This window comes from Vulpes lagopus, chromosome 10 (assembly GCF_018345385.1).
Source record: "Vulpes lagopus strain Blue_001 chromosome 10, ASM1834538v1, whole genome shotgun sequence".
Taxonomy (NCBI): domain Eukaryota; kingdom Metazoa; phylum Chordata; class Mammalia; order Carnivora; family Canidae; genus Vulpes; species Vulpes lagopus.
The window spans coordinates 31,014,718-31,035,566 of NC_054833.1; the positions used below are offsets into that span (position 1 = coordinate 31,014,718).

Here is a 20,849-nt window from a genome sequence, read left to right on the forward strand (position 1 = left end):
TCCGGCTGCTCCTCCTGCCGGGGGCGGCTCCCTAGGGCTGGGCGCCTCGCTCCAGAGCTTGGGCTCACTTGTGCGCGCTCGGCTGCCCTTTGGGAAGGCGACTTGGAGCGAGAGGGGGATGCGGAAGCCCGAGGTTAAGAGATGAGCGATGGAGTCACTGCTCCATCAGTGTTGAATCATGCTTCGTGTCCTGAACAGCACCCCCACCTTCCGAACGGAAGGGCTAGAGGAGCGATGCGGTGCGGCGCCGCAGGGGTGGGCAGGGCCGGGGCGCCGACGCGGTCGCCGAGCTGGAGGCCCCGCGCGCCCCGGGGCAGCCCTGGCCCCGGCCGGCCCTGCACCCCCGGGAGCCCGCGGCCCGGGGCCCAGCGCGGCGCGTGCAGACCCGCCGAGGAGCCTCCGCCGGCAGGTGGGCGTCAGGTGCACGCGCGCGGGGGGCGCCGAGCCCAGCGCCCCGCCCCCCCGGCTCGGGATCCCGGCGTCTTCGCCGCGGTGGCGGTGGGAGGGGGGCCCGGACCCCGACCAGCACCGCAGCCGCTGCACCGGGGCCACCTGGGCAGCCGCGGGACCGCGAGGCCCGGCCTGACCCCGAATCCGCAGAGTCGGCTTCCCTGATTGGCTTAGCGCACAAACGCAGGCGAGCGCCGCCTGAGACCCGCTCTTTGATTGGGCTTTAAAGCAACAGCAGAGCACGAAATAAAGAGGCCTTCAGCCATTGGGCCGTCGCGTGCATCTCCTTCTGGCTTTCTCTGCCGCCTGAATAAGCGTCTCAGGATCTTCGTCATGAGTCTTAAATCTGGGCCTGTCAGTTCGCCCCGGCGTTGCTCGTCTCTAGGCAGGGCATGGGGTTTACAGAGGCCCGCCAATCCCGTCACGGCGAGATCAGGTTGCCGGGCAGATTATGCTAATAAGGCCCCGCCTTTTATGCTGCTCCCACTCTGCGGCGGGAAGAACCACCTGGAGGTGGCGGGGGGGGTTTGATTTCCATCACCCCTAGGGAGAGAGGACCGGGGACCCGCTGATCTTCCAGCTCCCCTCACCCAACGCCGTGTAAGTACCTAAAGGATTAAGGGAACCGGATAAGCCGGCGGCCGGAGTACCCCATCGACTGGGAGGGTGTTTCGTCTTTGCTTAGTCCCACCCAAAATGGCGCCAAGCTCTTTCCGCGTCTCAGCGCCCGGCCGGGGCCAACCGACCGCGGACCCGGGTGGGGGGGGACCTGGCGGTGGTGGTGGGGGGAGCAATCCCGGCGGCGCCGCCCGATGGTACAGTCCAGCCGGGGCTGGGACGCGGCACCTCGCTCGGGGTGGGGGGTCAAACCATCCGCGCCTTCCGAGGGGACAGGGGCAGAGCGCCCTCCGGGAGCCGCTCCCGGCGCTGCCTTCCGGGCGGCCGCGGCGCCTCCGGGCCGGGCCGCGCCCGCGCCCGCGCCGCCTCCCCCGCGACCCCCGCGGGCCCGCTCGCCCCCCGGCCGCGCGCCTCTGCTCCCCTGCCCCGGTGGTTGGGCCGGGGCGGCGGTTGGGCGCCCCGCGCGCTCCTGCGGCGGCGGTTGGGCGGGCGCGGGGCTGGGCCGGCGGGGCGCGGGGGGCGCGGGCGGGGCGCGGGGGGCTCCGGCCCCGGCCCCCCGCCCCCGCCCCCGCCGTGCAGCCCGGCGTCGCGGGGCCGGGCGGGGCGCGCGGACGGCGGCTCCCCGCGGGCCGCCCGCCCGCCGTGGCAGCGACGTCCCCGCCGTGCCTCGGCGCGCGCAGGCGGGGTGTGCGCGCGAGCCCGGGGAGCGCCGCGGAGGGCCGGGCCGCCACGAGGAAGCCCTGCCCGCCGGAGCTCTCGGGCCTCCGCAGCCCTCGCAGTCGCCGGACCCCGCAGAGCCGCCCGGGACGCCCCGCCGGCCCCGCGAGGTGCCCCTGCGCCCGCCAGCCCGCGCGCGCGCCGCCCCGCCCGCCCGGAGGACACGGGCCGCCTCGGGCAGAGCCCGGTTGTAAAGCCGCCTTGATTCCATCTGCTGTATTGATCTTTATGAAGATTTTATTTATAGACTCATGGGAGACCCAGAGAGAGGGAGAAGCAGGCTCCGCGCAGGGAGCCCGACGTGGGACTCGATCCCCGGGTCTCCAGATCACGCCCTGGGCCAAAGGCAGCGCGAAACTGCTGGGCCACCCGGGCTGCCCCAGTCTGGTGTATTTAGACACAACTTCTAGCTTTACCTTTTTTTAACGACTCGTGTCGCAGCGAACAATTGAGTAGTAGCGCTACATTTTAAAATTTTGGACCGGTTGGGGAGGGATTGCTGGGTGGCTCCACAGTTTAGCATCTACCTCCGGCTCAAGGCGTGATCCTGGAGTTCCCGGATCTAGTCCAGCATCGCGCTCCCTGCACGGAGCCTGCTTCTCCCTCTGCCTGTGTCTCTGCCTCTCTCTCTCGCTCTCTCTCATGAATAAATAAATCTTTAAAAAAAAATAAAAATTTGGACCAAGACGTTTTGCCCATCTTGTGACTCTTGGTTTATTCCTTGTTCATCCACTCTTGGCTCCCCTCTTTGTTTTGCAACCTGTTCTCTTTTCCTAAATAAGCCATTTTTAGTTTCCTAGAAATGTTTTGCAGCCCAAGGATTAATGTGCGCATCCTATGCTGTACATGTGAATGTAATCAAGTCTGTATGATAGAGACAGCGAAGTTCTCATCTTCAGGGGCCCCAAATGCTTACTTAGATTATGGTGATACAAGGTATAGCCTGTCAGTCCAATATGATCCTAAATTGGTTGGTACTGCCTCAGTTTCCACTTTGTCTAAATTTATTATTTCTTCCTGGTTATCACAACGATACATGATCATTGCAGAAACCACAGAAAATAGAGACACAGTCTGAAATAAAAACTACTTAAAGTAAAATGACCAGAGATAATCCCTCCTGATATTTCAGTGTGGTTCCCATCTTTGTGTGTGTGTTTGAAACGTTTCTACCGACTTGGCATCATGATTTGTGTTTTTTGTATCTAGTTTTGTTTTGTTTTTTTTTTTTTTTTTTAAACTTAGATCAGTAACCTAATGACTTCACTGGTGATTTGCTACTTTCAAGACTTTCCCTAATACTTGAAGGGGGCACCATGAACTCTTCTGAGTGGAAAGAATTTACATTTGATTCATTTTACCTTTTAAAAACATGTCCCAGTGGGTTAGGTTTCTGGTAACAAGCAGAATTTGATGAGAGTTGAGAAATACTGAGCTATAGTTATGGTTTCCTTAATTTTACATTTCAAGCACGAGTAAACACATAAGTTCATTCTTTCATTTGATAAAAATGAACTATTAAACATCTTGTCATCACAGTGTTTGAATTGTTTAGTCAGAGTTGGTTTTAAAATTGAATGCTGATGTACTTTGACCTATTGCAGCCTAAAATACACATTCTCCCCCCATCCTACCTCTTTCCCAAAGAGCGTAGACACACCCCCTTCCAGCAATTTGTATGTTTTTTACAAGCAGAATTTATTATTTTTAAAATTTATCATCGGTACTTTAATATATTAGCAAATGAGAATTTGGTGTGCTGTCTAGAAAGAGCCAGGAAGTTAAAAAAATGAATGTTTGCCACAAGCAAATCTTCGCAGAGTGGTCCCTCTGGAATTCTCCATGGCTACAGCGTAGGGGGAGGAAGGTGAGAGGGGAGCTGCTGACTTCATTATTTTGGTCCTTCCCCCCACCTTGCAGCCTTCTTCTCCCTCTTCTGACATTATCCTGTTTACATGATTTACTTCAATCACTGCTAAATCTGCGCCCTGTCCTCTTTTTGTTCTCAAGGCTGCAACCCTATTTCAAGATTTATGTGGAACATTCTGAACTGGTGCCTTTCTATTTCCTATAGCTCCTTCTGCGACATTGATACTTCACTATTAGCACTGAAACATTATTGCCATTCCCTTCCTCAGATCCTTCAGTGGTTTATACACAGCTGTATAGATTCTAAATTTGTTCAGCTTGTGGAAAGCACCTGGAAGTGGGTTTTGTTTTGTTTTGAAAACTTTGAAATAGAGAATTACTTGGTGGTGGTGGGGTGATGGTGAGAAAATGGAGAGGGAGGGGGGAGATTATGAATAATCCCAAATCATAAGTATAGCAAAACGTATCACAATGTGTAGGAAACAAACATTATGGAATGGAATCAATACTATGCAAGACTTCAAGAACCCCAGATAGATTTCTGGAAGGTCATTATCTGCAAAAATGATTTGTTGTTGCTTGTTACTCATTTCCTAGTTGGACTCTTATTTCAACATTAGAATATCGGAGCCACATGCTCCCTTTCTTGACCTATATCTTTCACTCTTCTAGGTCTGACTCTGGCTGTAATCCACAGCCTCTTTCCTTTGTGATCCTTACAAGGGCTGTCCCTTAGATCTCTGCTGCCCCATATGGTAGCCAGTGGCCACATGGGGCTGTGGAGGGCTTGAAACTTGGCTAGTGCTGTAAGTGTGAAATACTTTTATGCCAGATTTTGAGATTCAGTATGAAAAAAAAGGTTCAATTGGTAACTAGAAAGTTTATTGACTTATTTTTAAGTAATCTCTGTACCTGATGTGGGGCCTGAGCTCAGGACCCTGAGATCAAGAGTCCCATGCTCTTCTGCTGAGCCTGTTTAGCTGATGGTCTTAAAATATTGGTTGTATGTTGAGATGATAATATGTTCCATAAACTATGTTAAATAAAGATATTATTGGAATCAATTTCACCTGTTTTAAATTTTTAAAGAATGTGGCTACTACAAGATTTAAAATTACATATGTGAGGGATCCCTGGGTGGCTCAGTGGTTGAGCACCTGCCTTTGGCCCAGGGCATGGTCCCAGGGTCCCAGGATCAAGTCCTGCATCGGGTTCCCTGCATGGAGCCTACCTCTCCCTCTGCCTCTGTCTCTGCTTCTCTCTCTGTGTGTCTCTCATGAATAAATAAATAAAATCTTAAAAAAATAAAATAAAATTACATATGTGGCTTGCCCATGTGGCTTGCATATTTCTGTTGAACTGTGCTGTCCTAGGCTTAGTTCAGTAGGGGTGAGGTGTTTCCAAGTAGTGGTAAACTGTCACACAATGTATTGTCTTTGTTTCTATAGTTTCATGGAATAGATACTGCTAATATGTAGGTGGGCCTGATTTTTTTCTTAGTGCTTATGATAGCTCTCACAGAAGCATTATTCTTCTGAAGAAAACCTTAAAACCACTTCCAGATAATTGAGTTAACTGTTATTGAATTAATATGCTCAATTAATCATTCAAACCTAAAATAATAAAATGAAAATCTGTTGAGCACACAATCCATTAAAAAAAAAAAAAAAAGTAGAGCTAAGCATAATCAGCTGGATTTTCCCAAACTTGGTCTGCTACTTATTGATTTTTATAATGTGTCATTTTTTCAGAGATTTAGGAAATACTTCTGGGAGAACGTTGAAATTGAGAAAATCAGGCTCACAGATTTTTTTTTTTTTCTCCTCCATGATTTAGGAAACGGCCACAATAGTTTGATTCCAAGTATGGAATGTTTTGGACCAGCTCATGGGACAACTGTCCTTTTAAACAAAAGAGAGTCAGCTTACAGATGAAATCATATTCTTTTAATACCTTTTAATTCTTTTAATATTATTTTAATATTTGAAAACATTGAGGGACACCTGGGTGGCTCAGTGGTTGAGCATCTGCCTTTGGCTCAGGTCGTGGTCCCAGGGTCCTGGGATAGTGTCCTGATTGGGCTCCACGCAGGGAGCCTGCTTCTCCCTCTGCCTGTGTCTCTGCCTCTGTCTATGTGTCTTTCATGAATAAATAAATAAAATCTTTAGAAAAGAGAAACTTTTAAAAAGAAAACATTGAGAGTTTTGCCCTAACTTACTTTGGTGGAAGTATTTCCTTTTACTACCCCATATGGGTAGTACCTAGTTTGACCTTGTGGCATTGAACAGCGTGGGCTCTGTGAACAAAAGAACCTAGATTCATAGACTAGATTCAGTTGACTCATCTTGGGCCTATTACATAAGTCTCTAGGCTTAGTTTCTTTATCAAATCCTTTAACATTTTTTTTTAAGATTTATTTATTTATATTTTAGAGAGAGAGAGACAGCTTGGTGGGTGGGGGCAGAGGGAGAGGGAGAGAATCTCAAGCAGACTCCATACTGTGTTGACACTGAGCACAGAGCCCCATGCGTGGCTCCATCTCACCACCCTGAGATCACAACCTGAGCCGAAACTATGAACTGTGCCACCCAGGCGTCCCTCATTCAACTAGTTCTTAATTCTTAATGAGGATAATAATAGTACCAATCTCATACTCTTGGTATGAGAACGCTTGTTATCAGTCACTACAATAATACAAATGGCTCAGTAACAAAGCACATATGGGGGCCCCTGGGTGGCTCAGTGGTTGAGCATCCGGCTTTGGCTCAGGTTGTGACCCCAGAGTCCTGGGATTGAGTCCCGCTTTGGGCTCCCCACAGGGAGCCTGCTTCTCCCTCTGCCTGTGTCTCTGCCTCTCTCTGTGTGTCTCACATGAATAAATAAAATCTTAAAAAACAACAACCAAAAAAAACCTCAAAGCACATACTGATTGCTGGCTCAGTACCTACCGATTTTGAACCTTCTGCTTCAGCCAAACAAATCTTCCCACTGTTCCTGCAGTTCCTGCAGTATTATGGAGTTTTCCTTCGTGTTTTCACACCTTACTTTCTCACACGGATTGTTTGTGTCATCCTTCCCCGCCCCCTCCTCCAGTTCTGTCCACCAAAATTCCATCCACCTTTTTTGAGCAGTTGGTTGGTAAACTTTTTTTTTTTTTTGTAAAGAACCAGGGAGTAAATATTTGTGGTTTTGTGGACCATATGGTCCCTGTTACAAGCACTCCTCCCCTGTCATGTGAAAGCATGGCTGTGTTCCAGTTAAACTTTATTTATGTACTCCAAAACGTGATGTACTGTAACTTTCATGTGTTACGAAATACTCTTTTTTTGGAGTCTTTTCAACTATTTGAAAATGTAAAATAGCTCGCAGGCTATATCCAAAAACAGGTGCTGAGCCACCCTAGGGCTGTAGTTTGGCAAACCCTGTACTAGAGCAAGTTGAAAGCACACATTCTTCATTGAGGCCCCATTGACCGTCTTACTTGAAAGTGATCCCCTTTGTCTCTTGATGTCCTACAAAACAGGATTTCTGTACTGTTTTGTAATAATAGTGACATTGACCGATTGCTCCATTTGTATCATATAGCAGTTATCTGGGCTTATTTCTTGGTTCCCAAATATGTTATAAATTCCTAGAAGTGATAGATACTTTTTAACCCCCTCATGTAGTGCAAGAAAGCCTTTTACTTGCTGGATTCTATAATGTTTGGAGGAAGAAAGGAGTGAAGGTAATCAAGATATTCAAGGTGATTTCTGAAGTCTTCTTTACTTTTCTTCAAAATTTTTATGTTTTGTGCGCAAATCTCTCCCATTTTCTTAGCATTGTTTGAAGATTTTGAGGCCAGTCTGTTGGGGGTTATTTTCAGGCTTATTACAAACCATGATTATAGGCAGCCTTATTATGTCCTTCTGAGAGCGGAATAGCTATAACACCTTTGGCTAATTGTTGCTTTGCATTTGACTATCTGTTTCCATTTCATCCTTAATGTGCAACATTGACAGAAAAGTCTTGTAACTACAGATGAAAAAAGAAGACAATTTTAGTGAATGATGTAAGAGTGGTGGGAGGGAAGGCTAGGAGCAAAGTGTGTGCATTCTCAATCCTAGGCAATGGTTTTTATATATTTTTTTCTTTTTTAATATTTTATTTATTTGTTTGACACAGAGGTAGAGAGAGCAAGAAAGAACAAGTGAGGGAGCGGCAGGCAGAGGGAGAGGGTTCTCGACAGAGCAGGGAGCCCGACATGGGGTCTCCATCCCAGGACCCAGGGATCATGACCTGAGCTGGAGGCCAATGCCTAACTGACTGAGCTGAGCTATCCAGACATCCCTATTTTTTTCACTTAAGACTATTTATTTATTTATTTATTGAGAGAGAGAGAACACACAGTGGAGAGGGAGAGGGAAAGGAAGAGAGAGAGAGAGAGAGAGAGAGAAGCAGACTCCCCGCTGAGCAGAAAGCCCCATGTGGGACTTGATTCCAGGACCCAGACACCATGACCTGAGCAAAAGGCAGATGCTTAACTGTCTGAACCACCCAGGTACCCTGACAATCGTGTGTATATTAATTAGATTTCAGTCATTTATCCATCTCTCTTGAAGTTGATTAATGAAATTATCCTGGATTTTAATTAAGTACTTCATACGTTGATAAATATAAGGACCAACATACAACCAATTGGTATTGAGGACACTTGTTTATGTGACATGTAAGTTTTGTCAAGTACATGAAACCTGTTGAAGTGAGATATGATATAACCATGAAATGTTAATTCTAGAATTAAAACTAAATTATAGGGAGGCACCTGGGTGGTTCAGTCATTTAGCATCCAACTCTTGGTTTTAGTTCAGGTCATGATCTCCGGGTGGTGGGATCTAGCCCCCTTTGGGCTCTGTGCTTATCACTGAGTTTGCTTCAAATTCTTTCGCCCTCTCCTTTCCCCTCTGCCCCTCTCTGTTCACACTCTGTCTCTCTGTCTCTCTTGAATAAACAAACTCTTAAAAAACAACAGCCCCTCCCGGCCTCCAAATTATGGAGAGCCTGGCTGGCTCAATCAGTGGGACATGTGACTTTTGATCTTGGGGTTGTGGGTATGAGCCCCATGTTGGGGGTAGAGATTAACTGAATAACAAAAAACAAAAAAACAATAAATTATATGCAACAAAAATTATACTTTGATGAACTTCGTTTCATTAAAATTTTTTTTTTAATATTTTTTAAAATTTTTATTTATTTATGATAGTCACAGAGAGAGAGAGAGGCAGAGACACAGGTAGAGGGAGAAGCAGGCTCCATGCACCGGGAGCCCGATGTGGGATTCGATCCCGGGTCTCCAGGATCACGCCCTGGGCCAAAGGCAGGCGCCAAACCGCTGCGCCACCCAGGGATCCCTCATTAAAAATTTTTAAGAGCATTTATATTCATGCTTATTTATGAATTATATATGAGTTATCCCAAAATCTAGGTGTCTCATAAATAAAAAAAACCCAATATCTCTTGGGGTGCATGGTAGCTCAGTCAGTAAAGTGTCCCGACTCCTGGTTTCAGCTCCGGTCATGATCTAAGGGTTGTGAGACAGCCCTGCATTGGGCTCTGCACTCAATGAGGTATGTGTTTGATATTCTCTCTCCCTCTCCCTCTGCTCCTTTCCTTGCTTGTGCTCATACACGCTCGCTGTCTCTCAAATAAATAAATAAAATCTTAAAAATGGCATCTTTTTATACATCACTAAAAAATATATCTTTTTGGGGTCCCTGGTTGGCTCAGTCAATGGAGCATGTGACTCTTGATCTCAAGATTGTGGGTTTGAGCCCCATGTGTAGAGATTACTTTAAAAAAATTAAAAATCGTATGTTTTTTCAGATCTGTGGTTTTTCACCAGTTATAAATGATAGTAGATATGGGACACCTGACTAGCTCAGTCTCTAGGGTATGTGACTCAATCTTGGGGTTGTGGGTTCGAGTCTCACATTGAGTGTAGAGATTGCTTAAAAATAAAATCTTTGAAAAGAACTCTTGGAGATATATTTTAAGTCTAACAAAAAATGTATAAAAGACCTTTACAAAAAATAATTTGAAGACTTTATTGAATGACTTTATGTGAAACATAAATAAATGAAGAAGATACATTGGTTCAAGGATCAGAAGATTTGATACTGCAAAGTGGCAATTCTTTGGAAACAGACTTAGAGATTTAATGTAATCCCAACAAATTAATAAAAAGGCAAGCTGATACTAAAATTATCAGTAAATGCCCAAGAAAAGGCCAGCGACTCTTGAAAAAGTAGAAACAAATTGGAAAACATCTTTACTAGAGCTCAAGAAGAGCTGTAATAATTAAGACAATGTGGTATTGGCACCAGGATAGACTAATTGATCAATAGGATACCATGAGGTGTCCAGAAACAGATTCATATGTATTCAAAAACTTATGACCCAGGAAGCATGGCAGATGAAAGGCAAAACAATAAAGCTTTTAGAAGTTAATATTGGAGAATGTATTCATGACCTCAGTATAGATCTTGAATATCGAATCTTAAATAAGATGTTACCTGCACTAATTAGATAATGGGCAGAAGTGTTGAGCAGGCATTTCAGAAAAGGAGCTATCCAGATGTCTAATAAATGCACAAGAAGCTGTTCAACCTTGTTAATAATCAAGGAAATGCAAATTACAACCACAGTGCCATATAACCATATACGTAAATCACAGTTAGCAATACCGAATCCTGAAGCTGTTAAGCAATAGGAACATTCATTCCTACCTGGCTGATAGGAGTATAAAGTGGTATGACTACTTTGGAAAGCAGTTTGGAATTATCTAGAAAGTCAAAGATATGTGGACTCTAAAACCCAGCAGTTCCCCTGCTAGAGAAATGCATATATATGAGATAATCAGAAAACGTATTTGGAGTAATTAATTTTCCTGATATGAGTTGACTCAGTTAATATCTGAGGGCTGCTATGTTCTCTTCTGTGCACAAAGGTAGCTTTTGTCTTGGTACAACAGTGAATTAATGTTATTTATATCTTCCCTCTGCTGAAAACTTTAATACAAAATTTTCATCCAGTCTGTTCTTCAGTTCCTAAAACAATGCTGGGCACAGACTAGGCATTTAATAAATATTATTATTTGATTTTTATAATGGGTACTCTTCACTATAGCTTTGTAGTTACCTCAACTAATCTGGTTTATGGACTAATTTGCACATTTAAAACTCCCTGTGGGTTTGGTAAATTATAACCTCCCCGGGTTCCTTTGAGATCAATCCCAGCCTAGTGATTGCATCATCTGGTGGGAGGCCAAGGGGACAGAAGCAGATCCCAGCCAGGCTTGAGTTCTGGCAGTTTTGCGTAGGAGGAAGCTGTGCAGCAGAGAGGGAAATGACCAAACTCTGTAGTCAAAGGTGTCTGGGTTCAAATCCTACTTATGGAGCCCTATGACCTTGGACAGGTACACATTTTTGGTTGTTGTGGAGACTGAAATTGAGTATTTAAAAGCCATCTCACAATGCCTGGCATGTGATAGATGCTGAGTAAATGGCAAATAGCTACAATCATTACTATTCCACTGGTGTTTACTTAAGTAATATTATTTCCACAGTATACATTTTCATTAAGATGGACTATGATTATGCTGAGTTTTAAAATTAAAAAAAAAAAACTGCATCCATTAGGGGATTCTAATTTTGTGGTCTCCGTTAACCACTTCACTGGATTTGCAAATGAATCCAACATGTTAGAGTCTGCATCTGAATGAAATGGTTCAGCTAAGTGTTTGCAGAGTAGATATGGCTGAGATTTCTAAACAGCAGTGGGATGCCACTACCTTGTCTCTTCGTGGAGGAAAATGCTAATCACAGAGGTTTAAAATTCTGTCCATTTTGATTTGAAATAGATATATTTTTTCTAGTGAAATACGCCATGTGTCAGTTGAGAGGACGCTGGCTTATAGTTACTTATTCCCAAAGAATACTTATTCTTTGGGATACTTATTCCCAAATGAATGGTTTAATAATGGAAATGTATTAAGTACCTTTTGTTTTTGTTTTTAATATTAAGTAGCTTTTGATTGGAAGTTAAGACTTTTCTGGGTAAGATATCTTCATGATCTAATGCTTAGCCTGTGGTGATCATAACTTAAATAGTTATTAACATTTGTAATACACTCTATGCTATTGTACTCTATTGTAACAAACATCCCACTCTATATCTTAACGGTGAGCCTGTGACTTAGCTAAGACAGGTGATGTTATTTCACTTGTCAAGATAAATAACTTTTTATTTGCCTTCACATTCAATATTTTTACACTGTTCTGTACTTAAGAAATGTCCTGGCTTGTAGAAGACAATTCTGGATGGTAGCCTCTTATAGTTAGTTTTATTAAGATGGAGAAGGTTGAAATTTGAAGAAGGTTGAATAGAGTATAAGTCTTAATTATGTGCCGGCAAGATAGGGTTTTTATTGAAGGCAATTAACTGCCTGCATATGTCATCTGTCTGGGCTCACCATCTCATTCATCAAATGCTTGTCTTTGACCATTATGTGTTGCAAAATATTTAAATTTGCAAACAAAGGACTGAGGTTGAGGAATGAGAACTTGATAGTGAACAGCAGGTGAGACCCTCATTAACCTGCTGGGGGCTGGTGGTGTGCAGAAGTGAATTGGATATAAAAGGAATTACTTCAAACTAGTATCAATTTGCTTCTTAATCCTGGGTCAGCACAGTGGCTCAGCCTATTTGAACAAAAGGCTGAATAGTGTTTCAGGAATTGAGGTAGCTTGAACAGGTAGTTACACTGTTTTCTCTTGCATTAAACATGTAGTGTTAAATAAGGAAAATTGGGTTCTAAATAATTTCCTGTAACCAATTTTAATATTCTCTTTTTTTTCCAGTTAAATCATTAAAGCCCTCGAATTTAAAGAAATAGCTTAGTATTTAAGATTACACCTCTTTACATCACCCAGTATTTTATCCTAACTACTTGGAATTGTGATTGTTGAGTCATTGTTACCACCCAGAACCATCTGTAAGAAAGGCTTTTCAGGCCTCCAGAACACCCACCTGCCAGTCCCCTACTTCGTTACTGCAATTGCTAATTCAACAAAAGAGCCTGAGATATTTGGGCCAGATAGCTTTCTGTGTCCAGGTGTGCCAGGGCCACGGCCAGTAGTATTTGTACCCCTGCCAGTTGTCTTGTGAAACAATGCCACCGTTCACAAAGGGAGCTGCGGCGATGTGCTTCTGCTATGTAAAGCCATTATCTGTAGTTGAAAAACAGGGGCACTCAGTGTTATTGGATGAGTCATTTGTATCAATCTTTCAGTCTTCAGATATTCCTCATAAATCCATATTTACATACAGTGCTTATTTCAAATATTCCTCATAAGTGGATGGAACAGATTAGCTTGTGAGCATGTGGCAAAGGGAAGCTGGAAAATCAAATACTCAGGAGAGTAATGGGGTTGGCAAGGAAGAGCACTTAAATTACAGAAGACCACTTACATTACCAATCACTTCAGCCTTTTAAGAATTCTGACATAAATGCCACAAACATATTAGGGAGGCTGGTAAGTTGTATTAGGTGTCAGGATTCTTGGTAAGTTTTTGTTTAGCAATAAAGGTTTTTTTTAAGGTGATGATTTTGAGGACTGAAAGTTTATGTATGAATGTCTATTAATATCACTAAGACCCAGTAAGAATTCAGAACTCGGATCCTTGCTTATTAAAGGCAGGTCTTGGCCTCATTATCATTATATGAGGCCTCAGTCTCTCATATTACTCCTCGAATGATTTTCCAGAAGGTGTTATTGCCGTGATAGATTTTCCTTTCCTTTTTCGTCTGAGAGTTACTCAGATCTGGCTGACATCAGGATCACCTGTAGATATTTATTTATTTATTTGTTTGTTTGTTTGTTTATTTAAAATAAGGAACCCTTCATGAATTTGCCTGTCATCCTTGTACAGGGGCCATGCTCATCTTCTCTGTATCTTTCCAATTTTAGTATGTACGCTGCGGGAGGGAGCACCACCTGGGGATGTTTAAAAGCAAAGATGCCCGCCCTTCCCCTCTACCTCTGCAGTTGATTGAATAAAAATTCTTAAGGTCGGGTAGCTCCTGGCCGGCTCAGTCGGTAGGGCATGCGATCCTTGGTCTTGGGGCCATGAGTTCAAGCCCCACGTTGGGTGTAGTGCTTACTTAAAAAAAAACATTCTCAGCATAAGGCTCTGGAATTTGTCTTTTGGCCTAGCTCCCTAGGTGATTCTGATGAAACCAGTTCATGAACTTTGGAAATTGTAATTCTTTAACTTGAAGGCTTTTACAGGCTCATCTTGTTGGAGACTTTTCTCTCTGTTACTATGCCTTGAGCATGTCCTCAATTCCTCTTGAATCTGGAACTTTCTCAAGCTGTTTTTATATACATATGTATATGTGTGTATATAAAAATATATATAATATAACTATATAGTAATATATAAATATTACACATATTCACACATATAAACTTTTTTTTTTAAAGATTTTATTTATTTATGAGAGAGCATGCCCAAGTACTGGTGCATGCATGAGCGGGGTGAGGGAGGGGCAGAGGGAAAGGGAGAAACGTACTTCCCACTGAGCTTGGAGCTCAACTTGGGGCTTGATCCTAGGACCCCGGGATCATGACCTGAGCTGATGCCAGATGCCCAACTGACTGAGCCAGACAGGGGCCCAAAAGTTCTTGGTGTTTATTGTCAAATGGCTCCCTAGAAGTTCTGCATTGATTGAAGTGTCCATCTTTTTTTTTTTCTTTTTTTAAAAATGGCTTCATTAAGGTATCATTCATATACCAATATACCATTCAATTCACTTGTTTAAAGGGTACAGTTCAGGAGCTTTAGTACATTCTGTAGTAGAGTTCTGTAGAGGTCACCACAATCAGTTCTAGAATATTTTCATAACCCCCAGAAGAAACTCCACACCTCCTGGACATCTCGTTCGTCTTCATTCCCCATCTCTATTCTGCTTCCTGTCTCCATTCATGTGCCATTCTGCATAGTTTACGTAAGTGAAATCACTCAACATGCAGTCCTTTTGCGACTAGCTCCTTTGAGCAGAGCACTGCGCCTGGTCGCAGCAGACATGCCGCACCACCGTGCCTCCCTTACTGGGGTCTACCCATTTCTGGTGTCCACAGGCTCTTCTGTTTTTGACAAGCAAAAGCTGAGAGGCCTGAGAAACAGAGACGCCTGCAGAGAGTTAGGCAATCTCTTGGGCCTGGAGAGATAAAGATCAGAGTTGAAGGACTACAAAGGCGCTCAGTACTGGAGGCCCAACATCCCAGAGGCAAAGAAGACCCAGGGGGTGAGCCTGAGACCAGCAATGGCTTTCCTCTTGAGGTATTTGCTGCTAAGCTGTGCGGGTCAAGAGGCTAACCAGCGAAAAGCAACCAAATGGAAGGGTGGGGATTATGGTAGCTTTGCATCACTGGGGAGACCAAAGCTGCGATTCAGGCCCACCAAGGAAGAAGCTCCCCAGGAGACAGCTCAGAGTCTCTGTGGCAGCTTCTGGAAGGTCAGGCTGAGGAGCAGACCCAATGTGATAGGTCTGGAGGGAGTGAGCTCCAGGGGACTGAGTGCCCTGCCCTCCCAGGGGATCAGGGGATGGTGGAGGGAGATGGTGGTGGTTACTGGGGCTGTCAGGCCCCAGTGGTGTTCCATGCCTTGACCCACCAGAGTTTACTCTGGAACGTCCCTCATGTTGGGTGTTAATGGTTTTTGCCCTTTTCTGTAGGCCCGTGATACACTCTGCCGCTTTGAGGCTTCCCCTAAGATCATGTGAGAGGAGAATAGAGAACTCCTGACAGATTCTCTTTGAAATCGCCTTCAGATTTTACCAGCCAACCAGGTGTTCTTTGTAAAAAGGAAAAGGCAGACATCAAGGTTTATCATTCTTCAGAACTCACACTGAGTGGTGGTTCCTTTTGAACTCTCAAGGATTTTAATGTGGAATTGTCGGTCTGAGACCCGCAACAAGACTCTTGCCCTTGGTTTTTCTTTTCTTTGAGGAAGGCGGAGGACTCGGTGCCCGGCGGGGAGTAGAAGGGCAAAGGGACATATAAATGGAGTGGGAAAAGGGTACCTTTCCAGATCTGCTTGAGCCACTTAGGTCCTTCCTTATTTTTGTCACCCTGTTTTCTTTTTAATTTTTTGAAGTCATCCTGTTTCCTAATCTTTTTTTTTTTTTTTCTTTCTTAAATCTTTTTTTCAGTTTTCTTCTGGTTACACAGTATTGTCTTTGATGATGGCCAGCAATGAATCAGAAAAGTTTCTTTAGGATGTTTTCTGCAATAGTGTTTAGTCTGTGATGCATCAGTCCTGTAATAGTAAAAGTGCTACTGATTCTGAAATTTTTCTGCCATTGTCTGTTCACTTATCCAGTTTCCTAAGTTTTTTTTTCAAAAGTTTTCTTCCAATGGCATAAAATTTTACCTGGAGGGGTGCCTGGTTTGTTCAGTGGGTAGAGCATGTGACTCTTGATCTCAGGGTCATGAGCTCAAGCCCCATGTTGGGTGTGGAGCCTACTTAAAATAAATAAACAAATAAATAATTTTTTTATCTGGAGTTTTTCTGCAATCTCGAACATTTCATTGTTTGCTTCACTGTTAGCACTCATGACACATGTTAAATATGATTGGCATCAGTAGAAATACCTAGAGGACTCTATTATCACTTTCTCATTTTTTATCTTTACCCTCAGACTTGTCTGTTTAGTTGGAAATATTCCAAATCCATAACAGCTTAATGAAAAACACTTTAAATTTGGAACCTAGTCAAAGGCTTATTGTGATTATTTTTTAAAGTTGTCTAAAGCTTTTGTTATTTTATTTTATTTTTATTTATTTATTCAGAGAGAGAGAGAGAGAGAGACATAGGTAGACGGAGGAGCTGGCTCCCTGCAGGGAGCCCAATGTGGGACTCGAACCCAGGATCCCAGGATCACACCCTGAGCTGAAGGCAGATGCTCAACCATTAGGCCACCCAGGGGTCCCTCAGAAGCTCTTATGAAAGTCTCATTTCCCTGATGGTTTACTCTCTCAGCAACCTTTGGTTCCTCAGGCCTATTTTCCCTAATTAAAATTGTATTTATATTACTTCATTGTGGAATTAAAAATAATATTTTGGTCCTATGACTGCCCTCACTCGGGGGTTTCCAGTACTCTTAGCTGGGAGCAGAGGGGGCTAACGGGATAGGGTGCAGTGCTGGCACGGGCTGGGGTGGTGTTCAGGCTGGGCAGACCCACGCCTGGGCAGGTTATGTCCGCTCCCTCTCTGGCATTTCCTGCTCTGGGAAACGGAGCGCAGTGTTGCATTAGCCTCCGCAGGGTTGGGGTGAAGAGCAAAGCAACAGGTCTGTCAGGAGACTTGGAACACCATGCTAGGCAAGGTGATAGTATTGTTATTTTAAACGTCTCATTTTTAGTTTTTTCTCAGTGTTACTAGTGTGAAATATTAAAATTGAGAAACTTACGTGATGATTATTTAGGCTTCCTCTTCTTGGCAAGACTGGGGAGTTTGTGCTGAAATTTCTAGAATTCTGTTATTCATCCCTTGCTACTTACGCCACCAGTTCCTGTTCATCTTTAAGAACAGAGTCTAGTAGCTTTTTTGTCTTTTCTTTTGAGTTCTAACACCGTTTTGTCCAGAGATCAGTTAAATGTAAAATTTCTACTTGCCATTCCAAATGAGTGGGCACAGTAGAAACCCTTCATTTTCATTTCACTTGGCCTAATTTTGTAGCTTTCAAATTTAATATTGCCTCTCAGTCGTGTAGTGGTTAGCAGCTGTTCAGAGCACTCCTTTATGATTCTGTGCTATTGTTTTCGGAATTATGAAGATACTTGTTTTAAATATTTTATTTATTTATTTTGAAAGAGAAAGTAAGAGCGTGCTCGTGTGTGTGACAGCAGGGGCAGGCAGAGGGAGAGAGAGAATCTCAAGCATACTCCATGCCCAGTGCTGAGCCTGATGGGGGGGGGGGGGGGTCAATCTCAAAACCCTGAGATCATGACCTGAGCCCAAATCAAGAGTTGGTTGCTTAAATGACTGAACCACCCAGGTGTCCCGAAGATACAGGTTTCAAGCAACTCCCCTGGGTTGTTGTGACACTAAATTAATTAATAGATTGCTAAGTGTGAATTGCTTAGACCAGTGACTAGCACATGGAAGGCACTCAGTACGTGTTAGCTGTCCGCATATCCTGTCCCTGTGATTGGCCCCATGCACCGGCTCATCCCTCAGCCATGTCCCAGGGCACAGTGCCAGAACCAGAGGGCTGTGGTTAATGGTGGATGCTCATGCAGCTGGTGGGATGGGTGTTTTCCAAGGCTTTCATTAAAAAGAATGGTGTAAAACCTAAGATGAATCAGGTCAGGAGTCAGAGATCCAATAAATAAATCCAGAATCAGAGCCTGGGAGTTTGTGAGCTAGGAAACTAGGAGGTGTGTGTGTGTGTGGGGGGACAGTTGAAATAGGTCCAGAGGGTGGCTTGTGCTGACTGGGCCTTTGACAGGAAAGTCAACTGCCTTTGTATCCCCTCACCTGGCCATCCTGCTCCCCCTAAAATGAAAGTCTTTGGAGTTTCCTCGTGTTGGGGAAGTATTTATATGGAAGAAGTGAAAAGAATGAGCCTGAGGTTTGATAGGACATTGACAATAAGGGCAATCCCTGCTGGGGCGCCCGGGTGGCTCAGTCGGTTAAGTGGCCGTCTTCGGCTTGCCTTTGGCCATCATGATCCCGAAGTCCTGGTGAGATAGAATGGTGGTGAGGTCCAGAGCCCATGGCCAAGAAAGCATTTTTTATTAAAGCGTGAGGATAGGACCTGTGGGCAGAAAGAGAGGCTGCCCTGGGGTTGTGAGGAATGGCTGATTATATACTATGGGGATGGAGGAGTAAGGACGAGGGGAGGGTGTCCTAAAGGACTTTCATCTGCTGAAGGAGACCCTCAGAACCCTCCCTGGAGGCCTGACTGTTCTCGAGGTCAGGTTGTTTTTCTTTCTAGCAAGCGTGACTAACACTGAGATAGTTGGAAGTTTCCTGGAGGAATGTCACACACCCCACCCAGGAGTGGGGGCAAGGGGCGGCAGGTTGTGGGGTGTCCTCTTATGCTTTGTCATCAGCTAGCCTTCTGCTCCCTCATCGCTGAGATCGAGCCGGGAGTCTGCTTCTCCCTCTTCCCCCTTCTCCTGTTCTCACTCGCTCTCTCTCAAATCTCAAATAAATAAAATATAAAAATCTTAAAAAAAAAAAAAAAGCAATTGCTGCTATTTATTATTCACCTACCATGTGCCAGACACTTGGGCAGGTGCCGTGCGTGGTCACTACCCTGCTCCGAGGAGCGCAGAGCTGACTGGCTGTCAGGGGTTCCAGAAAGGTCAGCGCCTGGACCGGGCTGGCAGGGTTGCTCTGGCCACCGCGGGAGCGCGGGTGCAGTCTGGCTGGGCAGGGGACAGGCGGGGCAGGCTTCACTGGCCATGGGAGCACTAGGGCCCTGAGTGACCCTGGGTTTTCTTCACGGTCTCGAGGGAAAAAGGTACCAGTGAAGTCCCACGTCCAGCACGGCAGAGACCGCGTGACTACTGCAGGTATCATCCAGGGCATTTTATTTCTGTTTGTTTCTGTGGTAAAGCACACCTGAAGCAGAACCCGCCCCTGAGCGGCTCCGGCCTGCGCGGCGCGGGGTGGTGCAGCCAGGCCTGCAGGTTCCCGCAGCCCTTCCCGGGTCAGCGCTGGGCCAGGCCTGTGCTCGGCCTGCGTGGGGCCGCCTGCTAGCCGGGGCCTCGTCCGGGCCCTCTGTGCTGATGGCACCGAGCCTCGTGTTTCTAAGGTTCATCCACCTACCTCGTGGCTTCGGTCAGAATTTCCTTCCCTTTTAAAGCCGAGTCAGGTTTCCCTCTGCGTAGACCCCACTGTGTCTCGCCCGTGTCCCCGGCACCCGTGGCATTCCGCAGAGCAGTGTTCTGGGCCTGGATCAGGCTCCCGATTGTTCTCTGAAGGCCGCTTTACTTAGTAGTCGGAGAAGCCCCCCCCCCCCCCCCCCCCCCCCCGCCTCTGCTCCCCCTACCCCGACTGTAACTGTTTCTCTTTTCTCAGAAAATCCTTAATCTCATGTTCTGCTTTCACTTCTGATTCTCACCTATTCCCTCAGAACGAGAAGGTTCTTTCCTTCTCCCTGACATTCTTCTCGCCTTCTCCGCCCCACTTCCCTGCCTACTTTGCTGGTTTGGGTATTTCTTGCTCAGACATCCTCCCCTGCTCTGTTTACACCTTTGCCTTCCTGCCTCCTCTCCTCGGGCTCACGGCTCACGTTCTCTCCGGAATACTCTTGTTTTCTGCTTCCTCAGGGCTTTTCTCTTTTCTTTCTTTCTGGCCTCTCTTACTCCCTTCTCTCCTTCCTCTAGTTAATTTCTTCTTACTGTACCGTTTTTGATTTATGGCTCACAATTCGCCCTAATTATTATTTCTTTCATTTAACATCTGAGCTGCTCACCATCGTCTAGTATTCTAAGCATTTTGCAAATATTAGCTCACTTGATCCTCTTTACACTGTACGAAGCACATCCCACTGTCATCCCATTCCTGGTGACGCCGAGCTGCCACAGAGAGGTTCGGTAGGTAATTGGTACCCCGTTAAGTGAAGCCACAAGGGCCAGGATTGGATATCGAAGGTCTGGCTCCAGCTTTTGGGCCGAACCTTCGCTGCCTGAATGCAGTTCCCTAGCTCAAGGGCAGTGGGGTATAGTAGTTCAAGGTTGAGTTAAACAAAAAAATGCTTGTCCTGCCAAGTTCTAAATGGTTTTTTTTTTTAATTTATTTTTTAAGAAACTATTTTTTAAAGATTTTATTTTATATATTTTAAAGATTTTATTTATTTATTCATGAGATACACAGAGAGAGAGGCAGAGACATAGTCAGAGGGAGAAGCAGGCTCCATGCAGGGAGCCTGACGTGGGGCTCTGGGTCTCCAGGATCACGCCCTGGGCCAAAGGCAGGTGCTAAACCGCTGAGCCACTCAGGCTGCCCTAAAGATTTTATTTGAGAGAGAGAGAGAGAGAGAGAGAGAGAGAGAGAGAGAGAGAGAGAAGAGGAGGAGGGGAAGGGAAAGGAGAAGGAGAGAGGGGCACAGCAGGGGGAGCAGCAGGGGGAGTGGGGAG

General features: G+C 45.4%; 1 protein-coding gene and 1 non-coding gene across 2 annotated transcripts in view; one reads left to right on the forward strand and one right to left on the reverse strand.

Moving 5' to 3' along the window:
- The first annotated feature begins 943 nt into the window (after positions 1-943).
- Positions 944-20,849, forward strand: part of PRDM10 (PR/SET domain 10) — a 100,856-nt gene continuing 80,950 nt past the window's right edge. The window contains exon 1 of the mRNA XM_041772973.1: positions 944-1,050. The gene's annotated coding sequence lies outside the window, so the exon portion shown is untranslated. The remainder of the gene's footprint in view (positions 1,051-20,849) is intronic.
- Positions 13,579-13,685, reverse strand: LOC121501121. Its single transcript, XR_005990543.1, has one exon. It is a non-coding gene; the product is annotated as a U6 spliceosomal RNA (small nuclear RNA).